General features: G+C 45.2%; 1 pseudogene; it reads right to left on the reverse strand.

The window, feature by feature from the left end:
* Nucleotides 1-10,370: 10,370 nt before the first annotated feature.
* On the reverse strand, nucleotides 10,371-10,471 carry LOC119926361 (annotated as a pseudogene).
* Nucleotides 10,472-12,426: the final 1,955 nt, after the last annotated feature.

Genomic DNA, 12,426 nt, shown 5'->3' on the forward strand with positions numbered 1-12,426 from the left:
GCTTGGGAAGTACAAGTTGGCAACATATAGAGATGGTCCCTACCCAACAACACGCTCACAGTCTAGAAGACGGGCTCACAGCCAGATCCATGGTGCTATGCAGCAGGCAAAAGAACCCCCAAATCCCCTCACTCCTCAATCCACCATCAGGCCTCTCTCTGACACACTCCCCATCATGGTTCACTGGGCCTTCAACCCAATAAAAAGCTCAGTGGAGAGGTTAAATGACTCTAAAGGCCTACTCTGGGACCCTTTGAGGGCCCCCAAAACCATTCCAGCAAAGATAAAGCACCTGGTGATCATGAGGGAACAAGGGACTTAAGAAAAACCTTGTAGCTAACACCTCCATCTGAGGCAGGCTTCCCATTTAAAGAAGACGGGGTCAAGTCTTTGTGTTTTGTTCTTTTCTTCTTCCCTGTGAGCAATTCCTGTCTGGAAGCCTGACAATTAGCTCCTTTCCCTCCTAGTTTGGTCCTTTTCTATTTGTCAATCAGACCATGTCTTTGGTTTTCAATGGGGTTAAAGCCGTGGAGTGCTGTTGATGAAGACAGCCCGAAAACCCAGTTACTAATGGGGGACAGAGCTATGTTGAGGGTTTGTCTGAATTTATTGTATCTATTTACTCCAGAGCTAGGTACATCTCCTGGAATATACTGAGCACTTAACTAATGGCAGAATTTATAATTGGTATCAATATTCTTTTTTTATTATGGGCTGAAACAAACTGCAGGTCTTGGTTTCTCTAAACTATTGGAACTGCTTTCTCAAAGGTAAAACGTGGTGAAACCCTGCAGAGAATGTCTGTGTGAGGAAGAAGGAAGCAAGATCCCAAGAAGAGGAAAAAAGTGTCCCAGAATTCTCCCTGAGAGGCCCACACCTGAGGTAAGGTGGAGATGGCGTGGAGTTTTGGAAATGAAGAAGGAGGTTGGCTGCACTGTCCACATTTGGAAATCTCCAGGCGCCCCCAAATTAACTCCAGATATTTGGGGCCTGGAAAAGCCTAAACACACTGTGACAAGCATGTTTTCCCTGCCTTTTCCAGCCCATATGCATTTCAAGGGAAATGCAATCCGTATGCTTCTGATTCATTTGTGCTCCTCTCCTGAAAATGTTGTTTTGTAAGAGCTGTTTGATGTCCATGATGCCTTATGGGCTTTTTAAAAAAGCCTTCTTGAAGTCTTTTATCTTCGGAAAAGGAAGCCACGTTTTGCCAAGATTAAACAAACTCAACCCCCATAAGGTTCAAGTTCATTTGGAAACTCTAAAGCCAGGAGGTTCAGGTGGACCCAGTTTGGAAAAACACATCCTGCCAGCCCTCTGTGAACTCCAGGGAGAAAATGAAAGGGAGGGAAGGATTACCATGTAAATCGTGAAGAAAGAAGAAGTCTTTCTGGTAAAAATAAGTGTCTAGGTTGTGAGGAGGGTGGGCTCCAGCCAGGCCTGGAAGCAATCCCATACCAGGGGTCTCACCATACCAGCATGGGAAGGAATTTGGAATCGGCGAGCTTGTCTGGGGGAAAATCAAGGGGTTCTCCTGGTTGCCCGCCATCATCGTGTCCTGGAAATTGACATCCAAATGACAGGCCATCTCCGGGATGTGGTGGGTTCAGTGGTTTGGCGATGGGAAATTCTCCGAGGTGAGTATCGGGGCTCACAAGTTCCGCTTCTTCTCCTCTCGCCCACCCTCCCGCCCCCCAGCCATTATTATGATTTTTATTGTCAATCAATACCACCGACCGATTGATAGAGCGGGGAAGGAAGGCCAGGGGGCAGAGCCCCAGGCCTGGAGTGAAAAGAAAACCACCCAAACTGTACTTCTGTTAAAATGTACATCATTCTTTTATTTTAAAATAAAATAAATAAATACACTTGTACTTCCCAAGCGCTTAGTACAGTGCTCTGCACACAGTAAGCGCTCAATAAATACAATTGAATGAATGAATGAATGAATGAAGGATTCTGAGAGCGAGTGACGGAGTCTCCCGCCCGCGGCGGGTGAGCCTCGTTCTGGAGACTCCAGAACCTGCCCAAGAACCTGTGCAGCCGATTTGTACTTCCCAAGCGCTTAGTTCAGTGCTCTGCACACAGTAAGCGCTTAGTAAATACGATTGATTGAATGAATGAATGAATGCAGGGGAATGCATTATAGCGCTAGTGGATTGTGCAAGGTCAGCACAAGCTCCCAACCCTGCCAGACCTGCTTCCACTGAGCCAAACAACTAGAAGGGGCAGAAGTGCGAAGCAGCGTGGCTTAGTGGAGAGAGCACAGACCCAGGAGTCGGAAGGGCCTGGTTTCTGATCCCAGCTCCTCCATGTGGCTGCTGTGTGACCTTGGGCAAGTCACTTCACTTCTCTGTGCCTTAATGTCCTCGTCTGTCAAATGGGGATTAAGATTGCGAGCCCCATGTGGGACATGGACTGTGTCCAAACTGATTAACTTGTCTCTACCCCAGCGCTTAATACACTGCCTGGCATATAGCAAACGTTTAACAAATGCCATTATTTAAAAAATGCAGCCCAATGGAAGTACATGTGGAGCTGCTCTAGATAAAGAGCACTCTGACGGCCAAAGAGAAACCAGCATAGTGCTGATGACGAGCAATAGCCGGTCCATCTCGGGAAATGCCCTATTAATAATAACTGCGGTATTTGTATTTCAGAGAAGCAGCGTGGCTCAGTGGAAAGAGTGCAGGCTTGGGTGTCAGAGGTCATGGGTTCGAATCCCAGCTCCACCACTTGTCCTTGGGCAAGCCACTTAACTTCTCTGTGCCTCAGTTACCTCATCTGTAAATTGGGGATGAAGACTGTGAGCCCCACATGGCACAACCTGATGACCTTGTATCCCCCCAGAGCTTGGAACAGTGCTTCACACATAGTAAGCGCTTAATACTATTATTATTATTATTTGTTAAGCACTTACTACATGCTTAGCACTGTACAAAGTGCTGGGGTAGATACAAGATAATCAGGTGGAATACAGCCCACATCCCACATAGGGCTCCTAGTCTTTGTGGGAGGTAGAACAGGCATAAAATCCAGATGAGGAAATTGGGGCCCAGAGAAGTTGTGACTTGTCCACAATCACACAGCCTCCAAGTGGCAGAGCTGGGATTAGAAACCAGGTCCTTTGACTCCTAATCCTGTGCTCTTTTCACTAGGCCATGTGCCTATTTGGTTATGGGGTCAAAAACCTTCTGCACTGATGGCAGAGCCCCGCTCTTCTGCTGTCAGACAAGACTGCGCCAGTTGAGATTGAAGACCCTTTATTCTTGCTCTTTGGGGTTGTTTGTAAATCATTTTCAGGTCCATGGGCAAAGGGAAACAAGGTATGTGCAGAGGATTGATAATGCAAACCCCAGAATGTTGATTATGCCTTCCCGTTGATTGCTCAGTTGATTGCATATATGTCAGTAGATTGTGCGGTAGCTTGTTTCCACAAGTGCTTACCACGGGGTGAGTGAAAAATGAATGGCACCTTTAGGATAGAGGTCAGCTTGACCTCTACTCTCCACTCCCCAAGGATAGCCTCTTCCTGAGATAGTTCTTTCAAAGGATAGCCAGCCTGGTGGGTGTCTCCCTGCTCCCTCCCCAACATCAGACCCAACTCTACAGTCTCACAAAGCTCAATTTTTGTTTTCAGAAGTAGAAAGAGAAAAAGACACAGAGAAAGGGTCAAAGGTCACCCAGGTCTGGGCACCCCCTAAGGTTTTTCTTCCATCTTCAGGATTTCCAAGCTTCCACAGCCAGAGGAACAAGATGGATTGCCTGTATCTGCATCTGAATAGGTTTTGTCTAGTGTTGATGAAAAGCCAGGCAAGCTGATTCTACACAAGAAATCTCTCTCTCTTTCTCCTGGAGCAGTCAATCAATTGTATTTCTTGAGCGCTTACTGTGTGCAGAGCACTGTACTAAGCACTTGGGAGATAACAGAGTTGATTGACCTGTTCCCTGCCCACAGTGAGTTTGCAGTCTAGAGGGAGAGGACAGAGATTAAAATAAATAAATTGTGTACATGTACATAAGTGCTGTGGGGCTGAGGATGGGGTGAATAAAGCATGCAAATCCAAGAGCAAATCCAAGGGTGACACAGAAGGGAGTGGAAGAGGAAATGAGGGCTTAGTCAGGGAAAACATTTTGGAGGAGAGGTGCTTTTAATAAGGCTTTGAAGGTGGAACGAGTGATTGACTTTTGGATTTGAAGAGGGAAAGAATTCCAGGCCAGAGTCAGGATGTGGTCTAGAGGTCATCTGTGAGATAGTTGAGATCAAGGTACAGTGAGGACCCAAGTGGGTGGGTTGGGTTGTAGTAGAGAAGCAGCATGGCTCAGTGGAAAGAGCATGGGCTTTGGAGTCAGAGGTCATGGGTTCAAATCTCAGCTCCGCCAATTGTCGGCTGTGTGACTTTGGGCAAATCACTTCACTTCCCTGGGCCTCAGTTCCCTCATCTGTAAAATGGGGATTAAGACGGTGAGCTCCCCGTGGGACAACCTGATCACCTAGTAACTTCCTCAGCGCTTAGAACATTGCTTTGCACATAGCAAGCACTTAATAATGTCATCATTGTTATTATTAGTAGTAGTAGGATGCATTAGAACAAACAAAGGTCCAGCAATGCAAACCCAACCTGCTTCTCCAGTAGAGGTAACTTTTCAAGCCTTCTCCTTCTCCCGCTCCCTTCTGCTTCACCTTTCACTGGGATTTGCACCTTTTATTTATTACTCTATTTATTTATTTATTTATTTATTTTACTTGTACATTTCTTTCCTATTTATTTTATTTTGTTGGTATGTTTGGTTCTGTTCTCTGTCTCCCCCTTTTAGACTGTGAGCCCACTGTTGGGTAGGGACTGTCTCTATGTGTTGCCAATTTGTACTTCCCAAGCACTTAGTACAGTGCTCTGCACATAGTAAGCGCTCAATAAATATGATTGATTGATTGATTGATTGATTCAGCCCCACAGCACTTTCATTCATTCATTCAATCGTATTCATTGAGCACTTACTGTGTACAGAGCACTGTATTAAATGCATACGTACTTATGTACATATCCATAGTTTATTGAATTATATTAATGCCTGACTCCCCCTCTAGACCATAAGCTCGTTGTGGGCAGGGAATGTGTCTACCAACTCAGGTGCATTGTACTCTCCCAAACTCTTCTCGCCTCTCCCGCCATCACCCCCTGGCCCATGTCCTTCCCTTGGCCTGGAATGCTCTCCCTCCACACATTCACCAAACTAGCTCTCTTCCTCCCTTCAAAGCCCTACTGAGAGCTGGCTTCCTGGAGAAGGCCTTCCCAGACTGAGCTCATTTTTCCTCTCCTCCTCCTCATCACCCCCCAGCCCTAGCTCCTTCCCCTCCCCACAGCACTTGTATATATTTGTGCATATTTATTATTCTATTTATTTTAGTTGTACATATTTACTACTCTATTTTATTAATGATGTGCATATGGCTATAATTCTATTTATTTGGACAGTTTTGACACCTGTCTACATGTTTTGTTTTGTTGTCTGTCTCCCTCTTCTAGACTGTGAGCCCATTTTTGGGTAGGGACCGTCTCTATATGTTGCCATCTTGTACTTCCCAAGTGCTTAGTACAGTGCTCTGTGCACAATAAGCGCTAAATAAATACAATTGAATAAATGAAACTATTAGTAGGAAGCAGCATGGCCCAGTGGATACAGCGTGAGCCTGAGAGTCACAAGGAACTGGGTCCTAATCCTGGCTCCGCCACTTGTCTGCTGTGTGACCTTGGGCAAGTTGTTTCATTTCTCTGTGCCTCAGTGACCTCATCTGTAAAATGGGGAATGAGACTGGGAGCCCCATATGAGACAGCCCAACTTGCTTGTATCCTCCTCAGCGCGTAGTACAGTGCCTCGCACACCGTAAGCACTTAACAAATGCCACAGTCATTACTATCATTATTATTACAGTACTCTCCACAGAGTAAATGCTCAGTAAATACGATTGATTGATTCATTCATCATCATCATCAATCGTATTTATTGAGCGCTTACTGTGTGCAGAGCACTGTACTAAGCGCTTGGGAAGTACAAGTTGGCAACATATAGAGACAGTCCCTACCCAACAGTGGGCTCACGGTCTAAAAGGGGGAGACAGAGAACAAAACCAAACATACTAACAAAATAAAATAAATAGAATAGATATGTACAAGTAAAATAAATAAATAAATAAATAAATAGAGTAACAAATATGTGCAAACATATATATTTAGATATATATATATATATATATATATATATATATATATATATATATATATATATATGCAGGTGCTGTGGGGAAGGGAAGGATTCATTCATTCATTCATGCATTCATTCATTCATTCACCGAAGCTCTATTAGACAGCCTGGCTGCCATCACCAAACTTATGTTTCAAAGTTCAGTGGCTCTGGGCCACTCGAATGTCTCTGATTTGGGCCTCCGCTCTGGTCTCTGAGCACACTTATAAGTGAATAAAGGGGGAGAACATTTCAGGGAGGAGAAAATAGAGCATCTGCTCCCCCTCCAGGCCCATGGATTTTGAACCCCTCACTTCTCTGCTCCTGCCTGGATTTTCTCTAGATTACCCCTCCCTGATCTCCCCCCACTCTCCCCCACCCCTCCCCACTTGCCCTGCTCTGCACCTTTTCTCAGGACACTTCAAAAGAGCTGTCATAGCCCACAGGGCTTCAAAGGAGGTGTCACAGGAACTAAGGGAAATGATTATGGAGAGCCCTTGGTTTAATGATTAGAGCAGGAAACCAGGGCCAAGATATCCAGGTTTTATTCCCTGCTTGCTCGCTGCTGATTCCCATGACCTTGAGCAAACAATTTAACCATTTCATGTTCTCCCTTCTCCCCCTGGAAGGAGGTCCTTTACCTCTCACCCTCCTTAGAAAGTTTTGGGAGGATTGATGAGACTCCCTGGAAAAAATGGGCTCTCTGAATGGGTTTGATGAGTAGGATTAATGAAATAATAGAATTTCCTCTACCCCTCAGGGGTTGTGTTTCCTCCCTCTTTAAAAGGAATCAGGATCATTGTTTAAAAGCCCCTTGCCATTTCCTGCAAAATTTGAGCCAAGTCTTCCCACCCAGGGAAGACCTGGCTAGATTTGAAATGGCTGATTGGACTCTCCTGCCTTATTCATTCAATCGTATTTATTGAGTGATTATTGTGTGCAGAGCACTGTACTAAGCGCTTGGGAAGTACAAGTTGGCAACATATAGGGACGGTCCCTACCCAACAGTGGGCTCACAGTCTTATGGTGGAAGAGTGAGAGATTGTGACAAGATTCATTCAGTCAGTCAGTCATTTTTATTGAGCACTTACTGTGTGCAGAGCACTGTACTAAGCGCTTGGGAGAGTACAATATAACAATAAACAGGTACATTTCCTGGCCACAACAAGCTTACAGTCTGGGGTGGGGGGAGACAGACATGAATACAAATAAGTAAAATTACAGATATGTACATAAGTGCGTGCCTCTTTGAGCATTCTGAGACCACTACCATGAGAATAAAAATATTGGTGTCTGTCTCCCCACCTCTACACTGTAAGCTCATTGTGGGCAGGGAATGCATCTGTTTACTGTTGTATTGTACTCTCCCAAGGTCTTAGTATAGTGTTCTGCATAGAGCAAGAACTCAATAAATACAACTGAATGAAGGAATGACTGAGTGAATAAGAGCTGAGATGACAACTGAGAACCCCACATGAAAGGCAGTAAGTGCCCACACTCTCACCTCCACCTTCCCAAAAATAGTTGATGGGCTCCCTAGTGTCACATCCCCTGTTTCTTAACGTGTCACTGTGTGAGTTTGGCTGGACCACCCATAGGATAATGAAGCTCTGGAACACAGTCTGTCACCTATCACTGAAGCTGTGCTTGCCTTAACACAGCTACATTGGATGGGATATGTGAGGAGAATGAGGAATGGAAGTATACTCGAATAGCTGCTGTATGGAGAGCTGAAATTGAGATCCTGGAAGCAAGAAGGACAGAGGAAGCATTTTAAGGATATGATAAAACAAGGCCTGGAATACTAGGAGTCAGTTGTTGAGGATAGATCTGTGTGGCACATTGACATTAAGAAAGAGGCAGTTCTCTTATGGTAAAAGTTGGCATGCAAAGCGAGAAATGAAAGCAAAAAAAGAGAACAGTGCTGGATGCTGAAAACATTTAGCCCAACAACACAACAAGGTATAACTGTTTTGTGTATGCAATGTGGCTGGGACTGTGGATCCCACATTGGTCTTTTCAGCCGCACAACATGTACTTATAATTGAACTTCATCACCATTGGTGTCTTCTTCAAATAGGAAAGATGACTCTACATATGACAGCACTTAGAATTCATCTTCAAGCATAAAGGAATTGCTTCAGAGATAGAGATCCCTTGCAACTTGAGGTAGAACTAGACTGAGAGAGTTGGACAAAGAGACAGTTTGTTAAGCCTAAGGAAGGTCTTCCTATGAATCATTCATTCATTCATTCAATCATATTTATTGAGCGCTTACTGTGTGCAGAGCACTGTACTAAGTGCTTGGGAAGTACAAGTTGGCAACATATAGAGACGGTCCCTACCCAACAGTGGGCTCACAGTCTAGAAGGGGGAGACAGAGAACAAAACAAAACATATTAACAAAATAAAATAAGTAGAATATGTACAAGCAAAATAAATAAATAGGGAAATAAATACATACAAACATATATACATATATACAGGTGCTGTGGGGAAGGGAAGGAGGTAAGGTGGGGGGATGGAGAGGGGGAGGAGGGGGAGAGGAAGAAGGGGGCTCAGTCTGGGAAGGCCTCCTGGAGAAGGTGAGCTCTCAGTAGTGCCTTGAAGGAAGAGAGCTAGCTTGGTGGATGTTGGGAGGGAGGGCATTCCAGGCCAGGGGGAGGACATGGGCCGGGGGTTGATAGCGGGACAGGCGAGAACGAGGCACGGTGAGGAGATTAGCGGCAGAGGAGTGGAGGGTGCGGGCTGGGCTGGAGAAGGAGAGAAGGGAGGTGAGGTAGGAGGGGGCGAGGGGATGAAGAGACTTGAAGCCCAGGGTGAGGAGTTTCTGCCTGATGCGTAGGTTGATTGGAAGCCACTGGAGATTTTTGAGGAGGGGAGTAACATTCCCGGAGCGTTTCTGGACAAAGACAATCCGGGCAGCGGCGTGAAGTATGGATTGAAGTGGGGAGAGACAGGACGATGGGAGATCGGAGAGGAGGCTGATACAGTAATCCAGATGGGATAGGATGAGAGCTTGAACGAGCAGGGTAGTGGTTTGGATGGAGAGGAAAGGGCAGATCTTGGCAATGTTGTGGAGATGAGACTGGCAGGTTTTGGTGACGGCTTGGATGCGAGGGGTGAATGAGAGAGCAGAGTCGAGGAGAACACCAAGGTTGCGGGCTTGTGAGATGGGAAGGATGGTAGTGCCCACAACAGAGATGGGAAAGTCAGGGAGAGGGCAAGGTTTGGGAGGGAAGACAAGGAGTTCAGTCTAGGACATGTTGAGTTTTAGGTGGCGGGCAGACATCCAGATGGAGGCAGACATCCAGATGGAATCATGGATGTTTAAACGCTGAGATGAGCTTCATGGGGAAATTGAGGACCTTTTTCCTGAAGAACTTTAGGAATAGGAGAGGCAAACACTTACTGGTCCTCAAATGAGGCCCCAAGCTCTAACTACTACTGTCAATTCCAATGTGGTCACCTTAGGCATGGTAGATCATGAGATGGGAAACAGGAGTTTAAAGCCTGGAGACTATGGAGCCCCAAGGTAGGACTAAGGAGTCTTAGGATTCTCCTCTTAAGACTCATTTCAGTTCCAGGACTTCAGGTGCCAGAGTTACACATGGCAGAGTTACAGCCTAGCAAAATCCTCCTCCTCTCTCCCCCCATCCCTCCCCTTAAAAATGTCCTGGATGGACAGACAACCAGCTTTTCTTATCCTCCAGGCAAGAGAGTTGGATTAAGTATCTTCTTGAAGTTTCTTCCATTCCTTTGTTTGTTTTTTTAATGAGATCTGTTATTTCATTCAGTCATATTTGTTGAGTACTTACTATGTGCAGAGCACTGTACTAAGTGCTTGGGAAGTACAAGTTGGCAACATATAGAGACGGTCCCTACCCAACAATGGGCTCACAGTTTGGAAGGGGGAGACAGACAACAAAACAAAACATGTAGACAGGTGTCAAAACCATTAGAATAAATAGAATTATAGCTGTATGGACATCATTAATAAAATAGAGTAGTAAATATGTACAAGTAAAATAGAGTAATAAATATGTACAAATATATACAAGTGCTGTGGGAAGGGGAAGGAGGTAGGGCGGGCGGGGAGAGGGCATGGGGATGGGAGGAGGAGAGGAAAAAATATGGAACGCTTCACAAATTTGCATGTCATCCTTGCACAGGGGCCCTGCTAATCTTCTCTGTATCGTTCCAATTTTAGTACATATGTGCCAGGCACTATACTAAAGCACTGAGAGAGAGACAAGATAATAGGATTAGACACAGTTCCTATCACAAATAGGGCTCACAGTCTTAACACCCAGTTTACAAATAAGGTAACTGAGCCACAGAGAAGTTAAGTGACTTGCCCAAAGTTACACAGCAGACAAGTGACAGAGCCAGGATTAGAACCCAGGTCCTCTGATTCGCAGGCCCATGCTCTATCCACTAGGCCATTCTGCTTCTTTGCTTCAAGAACCACAAAATAAAAGAAATGCTATTATTATTGGGTCAGACCAATGACCCATCCTGCCCAATATTCTGATTCTGACAAAGGCAACAGGATGCTTAGAGGAATTCTATAAAAGATACCTTCCTTCCTGGACACCCAACCTGAGGCTAAGGGCTCTATCATCTCTTACTTCAATCTTTACATCCCCGACTTTCTCACTAGTAACCCATTATTTAAACGTCTCTTGAATCTGTTGGCTTTCTCTGCATGCACAACTTCCTGTGGTAATCAATTCCACATGCTTGCCACCCACTGTGTGAAAAAAAAATTTTTTTTCCTTTGGCTTGGTTCGAACCTACCAACTTCAAGCTGCAGCGGGAACCCCTTCCTCCCTGGCACTGTGGATTTGATGACCAATTCTACATTCACCAAGTCCATTCCCTTCGTGATTTTCTCCCTCTTCAATATTCCTTCTGGTTAGCTAATTCCTCCACGGGCTTTGGCAGAGAATTGGGTGAGAGAGTGGAAAGAGGAGAATAACTCTCCGTTCCCGAGAGTGGAAAGAGGAAAATAGCTCTCCATTCCCTAGCCCATGAATGAGACCAGGCCAAAAACCCTATATCATAATCCCCTTCTAGACTGTGAGCCCACTGTTGGGTAGGGACCGTCTCTATATGTTGCCAACTTGTACTTCCCAAGTGCTTAGTACAGTGCTCTGCACACAGTAAGCGCTCAATAAATACAATTGAATGAATGAATGAATGAAAAAATCCCCATTTTATAAGTGGGAAGACTGAAACCAAGAGAGGGGAAGAGACTACAGCCTAGATTTCCTTGTGCCAAGCCCACTGTCCAATCCACTGGACCATTTTTTCTCCCCCTCTGAGACCCCACTGCAGCCTTCCCCTGTTGATACTTTCTGGGGTGGTGGCACAGAATGTATTTAGACTCAAGTGACGCTTCAGGCAGCTCTTTCACAACTGTTGGCATAGTCCCAGGGGGCAGAGCCCAAGCTATCAAACAATCAGTTGTATTTATCGAGCACTTACTGTGTGTGGACCACTGTCCTAAGCCCTTGGGAGAGTACAATATAACAGGGTTGGTAGACATGCCCCCTGCCCACAAGGAGCTTATGGTCTAGAGTGCCAGATTGCTGCCTGGAGTTACTCAGGGTTGTTGACCCTCACTGCCTCCAATCAATCAATCAATAAATCATATTTATTGAATGCTTACTTTGTGCAGAGCACTGTACTAAGCGCTTGGGAAGTACAAGTTGGCAACATATAGAGACAGTCCCTACCCAACAGTGGGCTCACAGTTTAGAAGCCCCCAAGCATGCTCTGGCCAGGTGTAGACCTCAGGACAGTCCATTGCACCTATGGCTTTATCCTTTTACATCATTGCTTCCTTTATAATTTATTGCAATGTCTGTCTTCCTCATTGGACTATAAGCTCCTTGAGGGCAGGTATCACGTCTACCAATTGCATCACGCTATACTCTCCCAAGAGCTTATTAAAGTTCTCTGCACCAAGTAATATATTCATTCAACTGTATTTGTTGAGCTCTTATTGTGTGCAGAGCACTATACTGAGCACTTGGGAAAGTACAATTTACCCCAGTGCTTTGCTTGGCACATAGTAAGCACTTAACAAATACTATAATCATTATAATTACAATATAACAATAAACAGTGACTTCCCAGCCCCCAACAAGTTTACAGTCTAGAGGTGGGGAGGCAGAC

Source organism: Tachyglossus aculeatus, chromosome 3, assembly GCF_015852505.1.
Source record: "Tachyglossus aculeatus isolate mTacAcu1 chromosome 3, mTacAcu1.pri, whole genome shotgun sequence".
Lineage (NCBI taxonomy): Eukaryota > Metazoa > Chordata > Mammalia > Monotremata > Tachyglossidae > Tachyglossus > Tachyglossus aculeatus.